Raw genomic sequence first — 17,097 nt, forward strand, 5'->3', positions numbered from 1 at the left:
ATTTTTGTGTTTTTAGTAGAGGCGGGGGTTTCACCGTGTTGCTCAGGCTGGTCTCAAACTCCTGACCTCGTAATCTGCCCACCTCAGCCTCCCAAAGTGCTGGAAGTACAGACGTGAGCCACCGTGCTCAGCCGTGAATGTGGGTATTCTTATCATACTGTAGATGTTCTTTTGCACGTTCTTTTTAAACTTAACTTTTTTTTTTTTGAGACGAAGTCTTGCTCTGTCGCCCATGCTGGAGTGTAGTGGCATGATCTGTGCTCACTGCAACCTCCCGCCTCCTGGGTTCAAGCGATTCTTTGGCCTCGGCCTCCCAAGTAGTTGGGACTACAGGCATATGCCACCATGCCTGGCTAATTTTTTTTTTTTGAGACAGAGTTTTACTCTTGTTGCCCACGCTGAATTGTAATGGTGCGATCTCGGCTCACCACAACCTCTGCCTCCTCGGTTCAAGTGATTCTCCTGCCTCAGCCTCCCAAGTAGCTGGGAATACATGCATTTACCACCACGCCCGGCTAATTTTGTATGTTTATCAGAGATGGGGTTTCTCCATGTTGGTCAGGCTGATCTCGAACTCCTGACCTTGTGATCCACCTGCCTCGGCCTTCCAAAGTGCTGGGATTACGGGCATGAGCCACTGCACCTGGCCAAAACTTAACATTTTGAATGTCATTCCATATCATTTCATAGAGATATTCCTCATTCTTTTCTGCCAGTGCATAGTGTACCATTGTGTGAATGTACCATAGTTTATTCAACCACTCTCTATATGTAGGCTTTTAGGCTGGTTTTTTTTTTTTTTAATTAACTGAGATATTTTAAAGCAGATTCACATATCGACATCTTACTTGTAAATACTTCATTTTGCATCTCTAAAAAATACTTTTTTCTAGAATCATAATGCCACTGTCTTTCACACACCTTGCAATGAACAGTTCTTTAATGTTACGAATTAGTCTCTTGGTACTCAGATATCTGTGTCTCAGAAATGTTGCTTTATAGTTGGTTTGTTTGAAATCGGGATCCAAACGGGTTTACAAGTTGCACAAGTTTTCTAGAGCAGTTGAGTTGGTCCTCCCCCTTTCCCTTTTTATCTCTTACCCTGTTGACTTAATTGAAAAGACTGGGTCAGCTGTCCTATAGAATGTCCCAGATTTTTTATTTTCATTCATTCATTCATTCACTCATTCATTCATTCATTCATTCACTTTTTTGAGATGGCGTCTGGCTCTGTTGCCCAGACTGGAGCGCAGTGGCGCGATCTCGGCTCACTGCAACCTCTGCCTCCCGGGTTCACGCCATTCTCCTGCCTTAGCTTCTCGAGTAGCTGGACCACAGGTGCCCGCCACCACGCCCGGCTAATTTTTTGTGTTTTTAGTAGAGATGGGGTTTCACCGTGTTAGCCAGGATGGTCTCGATTTCCTGACCTCATGATCCACCCACGTCGGCCTCCTGAAGTGTTGGGATTACAGGTGTGAGCCACTGCGCCCAGCCAATTTTTTATTTTCTAACAAATTATTGTGGTATTTGATTTATTTTTATCCCCCTGTGTTACTTGGAAAATGAAATTAGATTTGAAGACTTGATTAGAGACAGAGTTAACATTCTGGTGTGAATGCCTCATAGGTAGTACTGAGTACTTTGTATTTGTCACATCAGAAGTTGTCCTGTATTGTAGTGATGCTAAGATTATTCAGTAGGTTCAGATGGTCAAATTTTCTGGCAGTGGGGATGTTCGGTGCATCTTTTGTTGTAATATTTGGTTTTTGACTCTAATGCCTGAAAGTTACTATCTTTATTTGTAAGTTGAGCCCTTTCCTGTTGTGTCCTTATTTGTGGGATGATCCTTTTTGTATTTTACCAAATACCTAGTTCCTTATTAACCACTCAACTATTGATTATTTTAGCATGTACTGAGGATTGCTTTCTTGTGTTTTCTTATTAGGGATATCTATTATTGTTTGATAATGTCTTTTGTGTCATGTATTTTATTCCATCTTTTATGTGTTTTAATAATTTAAATATTTATAATCTCTGTCAGGTTGTTCAGTTTTCTGAAGTTCTTAAAAATCCACTTTTTAAAAAAAAAATTTATACCTGCTGGATTCTTGCTTAAGGTTAAATGTTTCCTTGAGTGTTTTATATAGTTTTAGATTGTGAGCTGATCTTCAGAGAGGCTATCCTTGAGAATTCTGAGTGACTTGGGGGCATATTCCTCCAGAAAGATTTTGGGTTGCTTTTGCCAAGTTCACTGGAGGTGTTTCCAGTGACCACTTAACTTTTTTTTTTTTGAGACAGAGTCTCACTCTGTCACCTAGGCTGGAGTGCAGTGGCGTGATCTCGGCTCACTGCAAGCTCTGCCTCCCGGGTTCATGCCATTCTTCTGCCTCAGCCTCCCGATAAGCTGGGACTTCAGGTGCCCACCACCATGCCCGGCTAATTTTTTGTATTTTTTAGTAGATACAAGGTTTCACCATGTTAGCCAGGATGGTCTTGATCTCCTGACCTCCTGATCCGCCCACCTCGGTCTCCTAAAGTGCTGGGATTACAGTCGTGAGCCACCGTGCCCAGATGACCACTTAACTTTTTGAAGTATAATTTATATACAGTAAATTCCAGAGATCTCAAGTGTGAAGTTTGAGGGTTTTTTTTTTGTTTTTTTGTTTGTTTGTTTGTTTGTTTTGAGGCAGAGTCTCACTCGGTCAGTGGCGTGGTCTCAGCTCACTGCAACCTTTGCCTCCCGGCTCAAACAATCCTCCCATCTCAGCCTCCTGAGCAGCTAGGACTACAGGTGTGTGCCAGCACATCTGGCTAATTTTTGTATCTTTTTTAGAGATGGGGTTTCGCCATGTTGCTCAGGATGGACTTGAATTCCTGGGCTCAAGTGATCTGCCCACCTCAGCCTCTCAAACTGTTGGGATTACAGGCATGAGCCACTGCGCTGCTCAGCCTGAGTTTTTTTTTTTTTGTTGTTGTTGTTGTTTAAACAAAAAAACAAAAACAAAAAAACTGTTTCCTGGGCTGATCTAAAAACTTCTGGGACTACAGGCATGAACCACTGTGCCCCGCTTAGTTTGAGTTTTGGTAAATGAGTTATCAAATGTTATCATTGCCCTATTCAAGCAGAAATATTTTTTATGTTTAATGCTTGAAGTTGGGAGTTTCTGTACTATGTGGATAGAATAAATCAAACTCTAAACCTACCTAGGGGCGGTCTTAGGATTATGAAGTCTGGTGATCTTTCCTACCTTTTCAGGGCCTAGGGCAAGGCAAAAAAGGCTTCCTTGTCTCCCTCTGTCAGTGGGCAGATCTTTCTACTTCATTGTTGAGAGTCCATGCTTTGTGCAGGAATCTTATTTCTAACACTGTGTCTTGTGTGCCAAAATCTTCCCTGGTTTGCCATTGTAACAGAAGTTCCTCAGTTTCTGAGATCAGAAAATCCAGGGTCATCATAGCATCAGATCAAACATGTACTGCTTTTTTTTTGAGATGGAGTCTTGCTCTGTCATCCAGGCTGGAGTGCAGTGGCACGATCTCAGCTCACTGCAACCTCTGCCACCCGGGTTCAAGCCATTCTCCTGCCTTCGCCTCCCAAGTAGCTGGGACTCCAGGCACCTGCCACCGTACCTGGCTAATTTTTGTATTTTTAGTAGAGATGGGGTTTCACCATATTGGCCAGGCTGGTCTTGAACTCCTGAAGATCTGTCCACCTTGGCTTCCCAAAGTGTTGGGATTACGGGCGTGAGCCACTGTCCCCGGCCATGCACTGCTTTTTACTTTCCTGTTCATTTTTGGTCTCAGGAGATTTCCCCTACTTTCTTGATAAGCTCTACATTTAAAGAGGTGTTTGTATATTTTATTTTGTGTATATGTACAAATCAGATAAAAAGATTCACCATTAGTTCTATTTGTTTTGTAAAAGAAGTATTTTCTGGTTGTCTTTTTACCAAATAACCGGAATAGAAACTCTAACTTACATGTTTTAAAATATTGTCTGTTATTTCATGTACCATGTGCATGATAGTTGAGAATTATTCATATGTATATTAAAGACTTACTTTAATTATGGGTAGGGTTATATAAGTAACTTCAAGGATCATGACGTGATTTATGACCTAGTATAGATCTGGGTCACTTAGTTTTTATAGCTCAAGTCTCAATGTCTTAATTAGTCACCTTTGTATGTAATTACATCTTGTAAAAGGTGAAATTTTATCCCTTTAGTCTAGATTTATTGAAACTGAACATTTCTGAACATTTTCATTATGGGAAACTGGATTCAGATTGAGTATACATTCCAAATTAGGGCGTGTGAATATTTTGGAAGATTTGTTGTTTTATCCTTACCTAATCAAATAAATTAAATGCTTTGGGTTATAATAAAAATGTATAAAGTAAATTTGTATTAAATGACTTGTGTGTCTAATCTTATTATCAGTTTGAGATATTTTTATTTTCCTGGCATAAGAAATTGTGACATCTTGAAAACGAAATATATATTTACTTGCTTTACTTCTCTCCCAGTTAAAATGAAGCCCATCTTCTACCTTTCACTCCATTTAAAAATTATTTTCCAGAAAGCATTGCAAATGAATATCAGACCAGACACATCAATAAAATTACATTTATGTGGACACTAATGAACAGCATTTAACAGCCTGGTCCTGGTTTTCATGATTTTTGGATGAATAGCAGATGTGTATACTACTGCAAAGTGGAGCTGTGACCACATGTATTTATTTAATTATTCAGTATCAAGTACATATGTTCATTCTCTCTTAATTCAAAGCCAAAATAAAGCTAATTGAGGCCAAAATAAATTAGAGGCCAAATAGATTACATAACCAGAGTTAATAAAGATTATTGCTGAAGTGAGATTTCTTCCATATAAACCTGTAGCTTTTGAGAAGCCAAGGGAGATATTTATCACATGCTTTCTGTTTCCCAAAGCATACTAAAATTGACTTTAAAATATGTTGCTGATAAAAGCCCCTGCAGAATATATTACACAACTAGTTGAATTAAGCAACTTCATTGTTAAGTGCTTTTATGTATCTACAGGTTTCTAAGGTAGATTCTCAGGTTGATTAAATAAAAAAACAAAACTAAAACTGCTCCTTAATATGTGCACACCAATTTTTATTTTTTGAAAGAGTCTAAAATAAAATGAAGTAGTCAAGGCGTGTACCTCACAGTTTAATTTTTAAATGGCTGAGTTAAGCGAGAGATTTTCAAGTCTCACTGTGAGATATTCTTTTTTTTTTTTTTGAGATGGAGTTTCACTTCTGTTGCTTAGGATGGAGTGCAATGGCACAATCTCCGCTCACAGTAACCTCTGCCTCGCGGGTTCAAGCGATTCTCCTGCCTCAGCCTCCCAAGTAGCTGGGATTATAGGCATGCGCCACCACGCCGGGCTAATTTTGTGTTTTTAGTAGAGATGGGGAGTCTCCATGTTGGTCAGGCTGGTCTCGAACTCCCGACCTCAGGTGATCCGCCTGCCTCGGCCTCCCACAGTGCTGGGATTACAGTGTGAACCACTGCCTGGCTGATGTTCTTCATTTTAATAGAAAATGTTTGTATCATATCCTAGCAGGTCTTGAGAATGTTTTTTTTCCTCAGGACTTTTCCTGCATCACATCCCTGCACTGTGTGCTCTGAGCAGTCCTCAGTAGCTGCCGCTCCTCTTGGGTCGGCTTCAGTGCTGCATCCTTGAATGCAATGAATGCCTCTTTCCTGGCTCGCTGGGGTCTGTTACCATTTTTCTGCTTTCCCTACAGCAGTGGTGCCCAAACTTTTTGGCACCAGGGACCAGTTTTGTGGAAGACTGTTTTTCCACAGGAACTGGGCAGTAGCGGGCTGGGTGGGATGGTTTCCGGATGAAACTGTGCCACCTCAGATCAGGCATTAGATTCACAAATGGAGGTGTGCAACCTAGATCCGTTGCATGCGCAGTTGACAATAAGGTTCGCACTCCTGAGACTCTAATACTGCCACTGATCTGACAGGAGGCAGAGCTCAGGCAGTAATGCTCGCTTGCCTGCTGCTCACCTCCTGTTGTGCGGCCAATTCCTAGCAGGCCACTGACTGCTACTGGTCCACAGCCTGCGGCTTGAGGACCCCTGCCCTAGAGAAGGGCAGTCTCATAAAGCAGATCCTGAGACTAAAGACTCACTGTGCTGCTGGGTCACTGCATAAACTGAAGACACCTACTTGTTACCTTTTAGGCATAGCATTTATCTCTTCCTGTTAGGTCTCTTCTTTCTTCTCTTCTCTTCCTTGATAGAGCCTTGCTCTGTCACCTAGGCTGTTGTACAGTGGCGTGATCTCGGCTCACTGCAACCTCCGCCTCCCAGGTTCAAGCGATTCTTGTGTCTGCAGCCTCCCCAGTAGCTGGGACTACAGGCATGCATCACCACACCCAGCTAATTTTTGTATTTTTAGTAGAGACGGGGGTTTCACCATGTTGACCAGGCTGGTCCTGAACTCCTGACCTCAGGTGATTGCGCCGGGCCAGGCTCTCTTTCTTAATCCTTACCTTGGATACTTAATTTAGCTACTCTTGGAGAAATGGGCCAAATGAGGATTTGGTACCAGTCTTACTGACCACTGAATACTAAAAATGAGTGCCAAGCTTTACAGAACCGCAAACTGAAGCAGAAAGGACTCTCCCCTCTTGCCTTTTTTGTTTGTTTGTTTGTTTTTTGTTTGTTTTTAAATAAAAGACCATTTTTTAGAACAGTTTTGGGCTTACAACAAAATTGGCTGGAACAAAATACTCCTAATTTCTCCCTGTATTATTGCCATCATTCATTTCACTTATATGTAAGCTAAAATCATTGACTGCATTGTTGCTGTTACTATTTTGAACAAACTGTTACCTGTTAGCTCAACTAAGAATAAGGCCGGGTGAGGTGACTCCCATCTGTAATCCCAGCATTTTGGGAGGCCAAGGTGGGTGGATCACCTGAGGTCAGGAGTTCGAGACCAGCCTGGCCAACATGGTGAAACCCCGTCTCTACTAAAAATACAAAAAATTAGCTGGGCGTGGTGGCACACGCCTGTAATCCCAGCTTCTTGGGAGACTGAGGCAGGAGAATGCGTGAACCCAGGAGGTGGAGGTTGCAGTGAGGTGAGATCAGGCCACTGCACTCCAGCCTGGGCAACAGAACAAGACTCCGTCTCAAAAAAAAAAGAAAAATAAAAGTTTTTATTTTAACTTCACTTATTCCTTCTCTAATGCTGTTCCTTTCTTTTTGTAGATCTATTTTTGACCTATATTATTTTTCTTCCTTCTGAAGAACTACTTTTAACATTTCTTAAAAGGCAGGTCTACTGGTAACAAATCCCTCAATTTTTGTTGCTCTTGAGAAAGTCTTTAGTTCTCCTTCACTTTTTAAGGATAATTTTGCAGGGTGGAGAATTGCAGGTTAGTAGTTTTTTTTTTCCCTTTCTCTTGAATTTTAAAATATTTCATTCTATTCTCTATATGCTTGTATGGTTTATGAGGATAAGTTAGATGTAATCCTGCTCTTCTACAAGTAAGGTGTTTTTTTCTTAAGATTTAGTGTTTTTTTCATTTTCTGCAGTTTGAATATGATATGCCAAGGTGTAGGTGGTGGTTTGTTTTGTTTTGCCTTCTCCTGCTTGTTCTCTGAGCTGACTGGATCTATGGTTTGCCGTCTGACATTAGTTTGTGTGGAATTCTGTCATTACTGCTTCAAATATTTTCTCTTTTTCTGTATTCTCATTACATGTATGTTATACCTTTTGTATAATAGTTGTCCCACAGTTCTTATTGTTTTTAGAAAAATATAAAAATATGAACGCTTCACGAATTTGCATGTCATCCTTGCGCAGGGGCCATGCTGATCTTCTCTCAATTGTTCCAGTGTTAGTATGTGTACTGCTGAATTGAACGCAATTCTTAGATACTCTGTTCCCTTTTTTTCAGTCTTTTTAAAAAATTTGCTTTTCAGCTTTGAAAGTTTCTATTGACATTCTCAAACTCGGATTCCTCAGCCACGTACAGTATACTAATGAACCCATCAAAGGCATTCTTCATTTATGTTATAGTGTTTTTGATCTCCAGCATTTCTCTTTGATTTTTCCCCTAGCTTACATTATCAGTCTATTCTTCCATGTTGTCTGTTTTTTCCCATTAGCATCCTTAGTGTATTAATCATAGTTGTTTTAAATTCTTGTCTGTTTATTGCAATATTCTTGCCATATTTGAATCTGGTTATGATACTTACTCTGTCTCTTCAAACTGCTTTTTTGTCTTTTAGTATGCCTTGTAATTTTTTGTTGAAAGCCAGATATGATATATCAGATAAAAGGAATTGTGATATATAGGCCTTTTGTAATGTGATGGTAAGCTGTAGTTCAGTGACTATATCTCAGTTGTTTAGTGAGCCATTGCACCCTGGGCTGTGAGTTTCACAAGTGCTTCTCAGTTCTTTTCATCCCCTTAGGTGGGACAGAATGGTTAGAGGAGGCTGGAGTTAAGTATTTCTCTTCTTCTGTGTAGACAGAAAGAGGGAGGTGGAGCTGGATATTTTCCTTCCGCCAGGTTGGTTAGGCTATAGTAAGATGGATTTTCTTGAGGGCAGACCTTACCAGAACTATAGCTGTACAAGAACTCTCCTTGCACAGGCAGCAGTGGGTATTTTTCTTGGATCTCTCTCTCTCTCTCTCTCTCTCTCTTTTTTTTTTTTTTTTTTTTTGAGACACAGTCTCGCTCTGTCTCCTAGGCTGCAGTGCAATGGTATGATCTTGGATCAGTGCAACCTCCGCCTCCCGGGTTCAAGTGATTCTCCTGCTTCTGCCTCCTGAGTAGCTGGGATTACAGGTGTCCTCCACCATGCCCAGCTAATTTTTGTATTTTTAATAGAGACAGGGTTTCACTATGTTGGACCGGCTGGTCTCAAACTCCTGACCTCAAGTGATCCACCTGCCTCGGCCTCTCAAAGTGCTGGGATTACAGGAGTGAGCCACCGCACTGGCTCAGATCTTACCATGAGAACCCGGTAGAGCTCCTGGAGGTAAAACTGAAAAAAGTGTCCCTAGAGTTTTTAACTTTCAGATTTGTCCATACTAAACCTCCAGCAAGTCATCAGTTGCAATTTAGGTTTTCCTACTCGGTTGCTGGCTCCTATAGAGAGGTTTTTGTCCATGGATTTCTGCTTTGATAAATTATGATCCTTTGTATCACCTTGTCTGTCTGTCCAATTGTGGGGGAGTGGTTTGCCCTGTGATCTTATCTCTCTGATGGATCTAAGAAGAGTTGTTGATCTTTGTTGTTGTCGTTCAGCTTTTTACTCACTATTAGGATAGAGTATTACTCACATGATAGAGTAACGATTTTCAAGCTTCTTCCCCCCTCCCCCGCCCCCCCACCAAATGGAGTCTTGCTTTGTTGCCCAGGCTGGAGTGCAGTGGCGCGATTTTGGCTCACTGCATCCTCTCATCCTCCACCCTCTGGGTTCAAGCAAATTGCCTGCTTCAGCCTCCCAAGTAGCTGGGATTACAGGTGCCTGCCACCACAACTGGCTAATTTTTGTATTTTTAGTAGAGATGGGGGTTTCACTATGTTGGTCAGGCTGGTCTACAACTCCCGACCTCAGGTGATCCGCCTGCCTGGGCCTCCTAAAGTGCTGGGATTACAGGTGTGAGACACTGCCCCCCTGCCATTCAGAGGTTTTATTTTGGATTCAGGCAGGCATCCAGGGAATAAATATGTTCTTACCTTATTTATATCCTTGGTCTTAGTCTAGTTCCCTGTGTGTTGGTGTTGCGCTACTGATACTGTTATTTATTATGAAAGACAGTGTACCTACAGCAAGCTGATACTGTTCAGTGGACTGGACTGATTTAGTTTAAAAATCCTTGTAGTGAGACTGAGCTGGGTAAGTGAACCCGTATCATATCAGTTTATATATAGGAGGTTTGAAGTGGATGTGAAAGCAGTATAATGAATTCATAACTGTTTTCAGGCTTTCATTAATATTTTTGATAGACACATAAGTGATAGAGAACTTGGTTGTAAAATAAGGATATGAAATATGTTTTTTATATAAATAACTCTAACATTTTTCTTTTGAAGCCTAATCATGAGCAGACAACTGTTAGTAATCTGAAAGTGAAGTTTTCTGAAATGAGTCTTCTAGAGATTGTGGAGAAAAAAAAAAGGGGGTATGTGCATGGAGATAAGCCTACAACCATGTAGACTCTGCACTCTGTTTAGTAGAATTGAAGATGACTGTGGAAATACATATGTTTGTTTGAAGAATGGTGGTAAAATTGTTTGTAAGATGTTATATATGTAGAAGATGAGAAACATAAAAAAAAAGCATACTACACAGTTGTCAAAACCCATAGCACTTTATAGCAGAAAGCGTAGACCTTAATGAATACAAATTTTAAAATACCATATTTTTAGGAGGCTGGGGATTCCAGGATGGAATGCAGATTGAGACAGAAGAATCTAATTGTATTAGAGATGTATGAAACAATCTCCTTGAAGTGGGTGATGGGGAAAAACTGTTGATCTGATTTATTTTGGAAATGCATAGTGCCTGTAATACTAAAGGCAAAAAGCACTGCACATATTCTGTACTTGTAGTGTACATTAGTTGATAATATTGCTTCATATAAAGGTATAGTTAACAATTCTGATACCTCCGGTAATGTATACTAGAGTTAAACAGTTAAGTAAAGTGGATAGTGGATTGTGGGAGTCAGATTTCTCACTGTTGGAATGGAAAGTTACAAGCAAGGAGAAGGAGGCTAGAATGATCCATGTGGTAAAGGATTAGAATTGGAGACATCAGTGTTTAGTCCATCTTTAGCTTAATATATACAGTGTATACTTTAAGATTAGTTGATTAACCCTAAAACTGAAAAATAATCTCAGCTTTGGAATTTATACACATTAAAAATTAAGATAGGAGTAGTAGAAAACTATAATTAATATTTTTAGCATTTGATTTAAAAAGTACTGTAGGATTTGTCAGATCTCATAGACTGGGAGAGGGTCCTAGGCCCATACCTATGTATTACCAGTCATATTGTTGAATGACCCTCAAGGTGAAAGATTGTATTGATATAAACAAGTGCAGATTCCTTCATCATACAGTAGTGGTTGTATTTCACAGTATTTGTAATTTTATATAAATTATTGTTTAAATATGTGTGACATGGCTCTACCTTAGCCATCATTCCCAAGGGGAAACACAGCAACAGGGTTTCAGTGTAGCTAATACCTGTACCTAATTTTCTGTTAAATACTTGGTTTGTGGCAAGACTTGTAGGATGTTCATTTCCCAGTCATTCTGGGAGGCTCAGATAAATGACCATCACATGCATCTAAATGGTTTGGGGAAATTCAGGTCTTAGGTCCTCTTTTTTTTCCTGATGAAATGAAGAACTTGAGTGAAATAATTAGGGAGGTGTTGCTTAAAATCCTTGGAGCATCTTCATAATTGTTATTATTCTTAACTAATGGTCTGTGTGGAGGTTACCACATAGTCTGGGAGGATGATTTAAAATACTTTATTTTGACGTTGGACTGTGTCATCTATAATTTTGGCTTCAGAGAATAGAGTAAAATATGATTGAGATTTAATTGGTGGTTTTTCTGAATTGATTTAGGAGTGATTTGCTAAATGCTTTATATACTTATCCTAGAAATATTCGTGAGTGTTTTTTTTAGGATTGTATGTGTAACTTTTGTTACTATACATTTACTATGTATTTTCTGATGTTACAAAGACTAATGTAAGGAAAGATAATATTTTGGTTTTATTCTCTCATTACAGTGCAGATTCTGATTTAGTAGATCTAGGATGGAGCTTGATTGGTTCATGGACCACACTTTTGCCATAAGTATGTATACATAGGAAAAAACATAGTATATATAGGGTTTGGTACTATCTGCAGTTTCAGGCATCCACTGGGGGGGTCTTGGAATGTTTCCCCTGCAAGAATGGAATCTTTCTTTATATATATAGAGGGTTATCGCTATAAATATATAAAACTGGGTGCCAAAAGCTTGAAAGGTTATAGAGGAAATTTGAAAATCTACTTTTATTCTCACAGATGTGTGTATTTTTACTTAGTAAAATTTACTGCTTAGTAAAATTTAAGTAGTACTTGTGAACTTTTCAAATCCCCCTTCTCAATTTGTAGAGCTTTTGAAGGAAATGTGGAAAGCCATTGTGTGAGAAGGAATTTTATTTGTTGCTTTGTTCCCTTATGTAGTCTTGTACAGCGGAAGGGTTGAGTACCAACTGGGGCTTAATGATTAGCTAATATTTAGGGTCAGTGGTTAATGAGTTAAATACATTAACACCACCTGTGCAAGAATAGAATGCGATGGATAAACAGGTGCTTGAGAACATCACGTTCCTCTTCACTGGTTCTAAGCCCTGTCTGAGTGCATTAGAATTCCTTGGGGAGCTGTTTATACTGATTCCTGAGTTTGAGCCCAGGCCAATTTAATCAGAATCTCTGATGAAAGTACCCACATAATGGATATTTTAAAATAAGTTTCTTAGGTCATTCTCAATTGCTGCCAGGGTTGAAATTTTTTGCTGTAGGTATTTGATGGTGTTGCTGATGCTGTTGATGCTGTTATTTTATGTGTGTGTCAGGGAAGAGGGGGAGGTGCACAGTTTAAGAAACATGCTAAAGCAGCAATTCTGGTTTCTTAATATTCAAGAACTGGTTATCTTGTGATCATCATGTATTGATGATTATTGGGTTTTGAAATTATGAAGGCTTGGGTAAAGCAAACTGTTCAATTGGGTTTTCTCTTACACTTCATTGTTTATGGTGATGTAAGTACCAAAGTTTAATGTTAAGTTGGCTTTTGCATCTGTAATAAATTGTTTTATATCAGTTTGCATCAAGATGTTGTTTTAAATGTGTGTACAGAAAGAAGGGTCAGGATGTGATTTAGCTGACAGTTTTCTGCTAACCAGTCTCATGAATATTGACATTGGTTCTCAAGGAGAGAGGGGTCATAATAGATGGCGGGAAGAACTATGAGACTTTGCAGACATGCCATTTGTAGAAGGTAGGGAGTTCTAACATATGAAACTGTCAGAGCAAGGGTTGAAGTTACTTTAAACTTTAAAGTGATGCTTTGGGATGCCGTTGTGATCTAAGAATACATGTTAGGCTGGGCATGGTGGCTCATGCCTGTAATCCCAGCACTTTGGGAGACTGAGGTGGGTGGATCACTTTAGCTCAGGAGTTTGAGACCAGCCTGGGCAGCATGGTGAAACCCTGTGTCTACTAAAAATAGAAAAAATTAACCAGGTGTGGTGGTGCACTCCTGTGCTCCTCCCATTTACTCAGGATGCTGAGGTGGGAGGATTGCTTGAGCCCAGGAGGTGGAGGTTGCAGCGAGCTGAGATTGTACCACTGCATTCCAGCCTGGGTGACAGAGCGAGACCCTGTCTCAAAAAAATAAAATAAAATAAATAAAAATAACTAAGAAAAATACATATCGGCTGGGCGTGGTGGCTCAAGCCTGTAATCCCAGCACTTTGGGAGGCCGAGACGGGTGGATCACGAGGTCAGGAGATCGAGACCATCCTGGCTAACACGGTGAAACTCCGTCTCTACTAAAAATACAAAAAACTAGCCGGGCGAGGTGGCGGGCGCCTGTAGTCCCAGCTACTCAGGAGGCTGAGGCAGGAGAATGGCGCGAACCCGGGAGGCGGAGCTTGCAGTGAGCTGAGATCCGGCCACTGCACTCCAGCCAGGGCGACAGAGCGAGACTCCGTCTCAGAAAAAAAAAAAAAAAGAAAAATACACATCAGTGTTCATAGTCTTAAATAATAGAAATCCCTTTACTTTAATCATAAATGGCTTTGTGATTAAAGAGGATATTGGGCTACTCATAGAATTTCGTAAAGGATAGAAGAACCAGTCTTGTGCAGGAACAGTGCTACGTACTATACTGCAGAGCTGGTCCAATGAAGGCATCACTGTTAGGTGACATGTTCACACTATTTGTACTTTCTCTGACATAAGGTGACAGATACTCCTCAAACTGTTGTCATTGTTCCCTTTTAAAATTGGATGAAGGAAGAATTTTTTTTTGAGACAGGGTCTCGCTCTGTTGCCCAGGCTGGAATGTAGTGGCATGATCTCAGCTCACTGCAACCTCTGCCTCCCGGGTTCAAGTGATCCTCCCACCTCAGCCTCCCTAGTAGCTGGGACTGCAGGCGTGCACCACCATACCTGGTTAATTTTTGTATTTTTAGTAGAGACAGGGTTTTACCATGTTGACCAGGCTGGTCTCGAACTCCTGACCTCAGGTGATCTGCCTGCCTCGGCCTCCCAAAGTGCTGGGATTACAGGCGTGAAGCACCGTGCCCAGCTGGAAGAATTTAATTAATTCAAACTGGAGTAAATTAGCTGTTGCTATTGCATTCAACCTTGCCAGAATGGATTGCTTTTGGGGCTTGCTTCTGTCACGGCTTCATCTTTGACCTCTACATCCTCCTCCTTTAGTTGCTTCAATTTTTCAAAGTTGGGGTTGGTTGGTTTGACTAGAAAAGCTCAGGACTTACACGTAACCCTGTCCTAGTTAGGAGAGAGATGTGGAAAACAAATACCTAGTTTTCAGTTTCTTTAGTTTTAGGGCAAGGTTCTGCCTTATAAAGTGAAGAATTCTCCAAACATAGGAAAGTGGATTCGATAAAGCTGGTGCCATATATCCATGAAAGAACATTTTGTGAATGAAAGGGAGTGGTTATAGGATTTGTGGATATCTTTGCTGTGATTTGAGTCTTGTTTGTATTTTATTTCCCTTTCTAATGTTGAAAAATGAAGGCCGGGCGCGGTGGCTCAAGCCTGTAATCCCAGCACTTTGGGAGGCCGAGGCGGGTGGATCACGAGGTCAGGAGATTGAGACCCTCCTGGCTAACACGGTGAAACCCCGTCTCTACTAAAAATACAAAAAACTAGCCGGGCGAGGTGGCGGGCGCCTGTAGTCCCAGCTACTCAGAGGCTGAGGCGGGAGAATGGCGGAAACCCAGGAGGCGGAGCTTGCAGTGAGCCGAGATCGCGCCACTGCACTCCAGCCTGGGCGACACAGCGAAACTCCGTCTCAAAAAAAAAAAAAAAAAAAAAAAAAAATGAATGAGGTGCAATGGTAGATACAAAAGCAGGAGACAGTTGGCCTGACGGGATGGCTCACACCTCTAATTAATCCCAGCACTTTGGGAGGCCGAGGCGGACAGATCACGAGGTCAGGAGACCAATACCATCCTGGCCAACATGGGAAACCTTGTCTCTACTAAAAATACAAAAATTATCCGGGCGTGATGGCGGGTACCTATAGTCCCAGCTACTCGGGAGGCTGAGGTAGGAGAATCGTTTGAACCCGGGAGGTGGAGGTTGCAGTGAGCCGAGATGGTGCCACTGCACTCCAGCCTGGGCAACAGAGTGAGACTGTCTCAAAAAACAAACAAACAGAAAACGAAAAGGGGTGGACAGTTAAGAGTATTTTTGTAAGAGTAATTTTGTAACTGAAGTGGGCCCTGCAAGTAATCTGTTGTTTATTTTATTTTATTGTTTTGTTTTGTTTTTTGTTTTATTTGAGATGGAGCCTTGCTCTGTTGCTCAGGCTGGAGTGCAGTGGTGCGATGTCCGCCTCCCAGGTTCAAGCAGTTCTCCTGCCTCAGCCTCTTGAGTAGCTGGGATTACAGGCGCCTGCCCACCACGCCTGGCTAATTTTTGTATTTTTAGTAGAGACAGGGTTTCACCATGTTGATCAGGCTGGTCTCGAACTCCTGACCTCGTGACCTGCCTGCCTCAGGCTCCCAAAGTGCTGAGATTACAGGCATGAGCCACCACGCCCGGCCTCCTTTATTTTATTAAAAAATTAAGGAAATACTTCAAATGTATCAATATCTGGCTGCTGCTTTCCAGATTACAAAATCAAAGCCCATCTGTTCTAAGTGACTTGCCTGAAACTAGAAAATAGCAGATCCGTGATAAATCAGATATTTCCTTTAAATATTTTTACTCTGTCTTTACTCACACTTAAAACTTACTTGGGAGAGAGGAATACGTATATGAAACAATCACAAGACAGCCCTAAAGAAGCACATAAGTAAAAGAGAGTGATGAGATCCAGTTGCTGCATGAATTAATAAAGAATTGAAAGTGAATTGATTAGGGAAGCTTTCTTTATAGTAATGACTTTGAAACGACCTATAGTCTCTGGAATGAGAAAAGGGAAAGGCATTTCAAAGGAAGAGAAAGTACCTTTATTACCTTTATTGAGGTAATAAAGACGTTATGTATGAAGGCCAGTAATGGATTAGAGAATAGGACTCATATGTTGTGGTTGTGTGCTTTTGGGGTTGATCATTTGGTCGTGGTCCTTAAATACCTGGTTTAGAGTTTGAATTTGCCTCCTCTGGAGTTCCTATAGCTTAAAAAAATTTAGATATAATTCACATGCTGTAAAGTTCATTTTTTTTGGATATATATAATTCAGTGATTCTTAAGTATAGTCATGAAGTGGTACAGCCCTCACCACTATCTTAATTTCAGAGTATTTTCATCACCCCATAATTAAACTCTGACTAAACCCGCTAACAGTCTCTCCTCATTTGTCCCCTTCTCCTAGTTCTTGGCAACCATGAATCTACTTCCTATCATTATAGATTTGCCTGTTTTGGCCGATTCATATACGTGGAATCATTCAGTATGTAGCCGTTTGTGCCTGGTTTCAAGGTTCTTTCATGTTGTAGCATGTGCCAGTACTTCATTCCTTTTGATGGCTGAATTCTGTATAGAAGTACCACCTTTTGTTTATTCATTCATCAATTGATGGACACTTTGTTTACATGTTTTGGCTGTTATGAATGATTTTGCTATGAACATTTGTATACAGGTTTTTGTGTAGACAGATGTTTTTAATTTTCATGAGTATCTAGAAGTGGAATTGCTGGGTCATGTGGTAACTCTGTTTAAGTTTCTTTTTATGAACTACCAGGTTGTGGAGTTTTTTTGAGATGGAGTTTTGCTCTTGTGGCCCAGGCTGGAGTGCAATGGTGCGATCTCGGCTCACTA

The 17,097-nt window shown here is 40.7% G+C and overlaps 1 protein-coding gene and 1 non-coding gene across 3 annotated transcripts in view; one reads left to right on the forward strand and one right to left on the reverse strand.

Annotated features, from left to right (window-relative positions):
* Positions 1-17,097, forward strand: part of LRP6 (LDL receptor related protein 6) — a 161,005-nt gene that overhangs the window by 37,573 nt on the left and 106,335 nt on the right. The window lies entirely within an intron of this gene.
* LOC117091144 lies at positions 7,813-7,917 on the reverse strand. Its single transcript, XR_004440266.1, has one exon. It is a non-coding gene; the product is annotated as a U6 spliceosomal RNA (small nuclear RNA).

The sequence above is a fragment of the Trachypithecus francoisi genome, unplaced genomic scaffold (assembly GCF_009764315.1).
Source record: "Trachypithecus francoisi isolate TF-2019V2 unplaced genomic scaffold, Tfra_2.0 Lachesis_group11, whole genome shotgun sequence".
NCBI lineage: Eukaryota > Metazoa > Chordata > Mammalia > Primates > Cercopithecidae > Trachypithecus > Trachypithecus francoisi.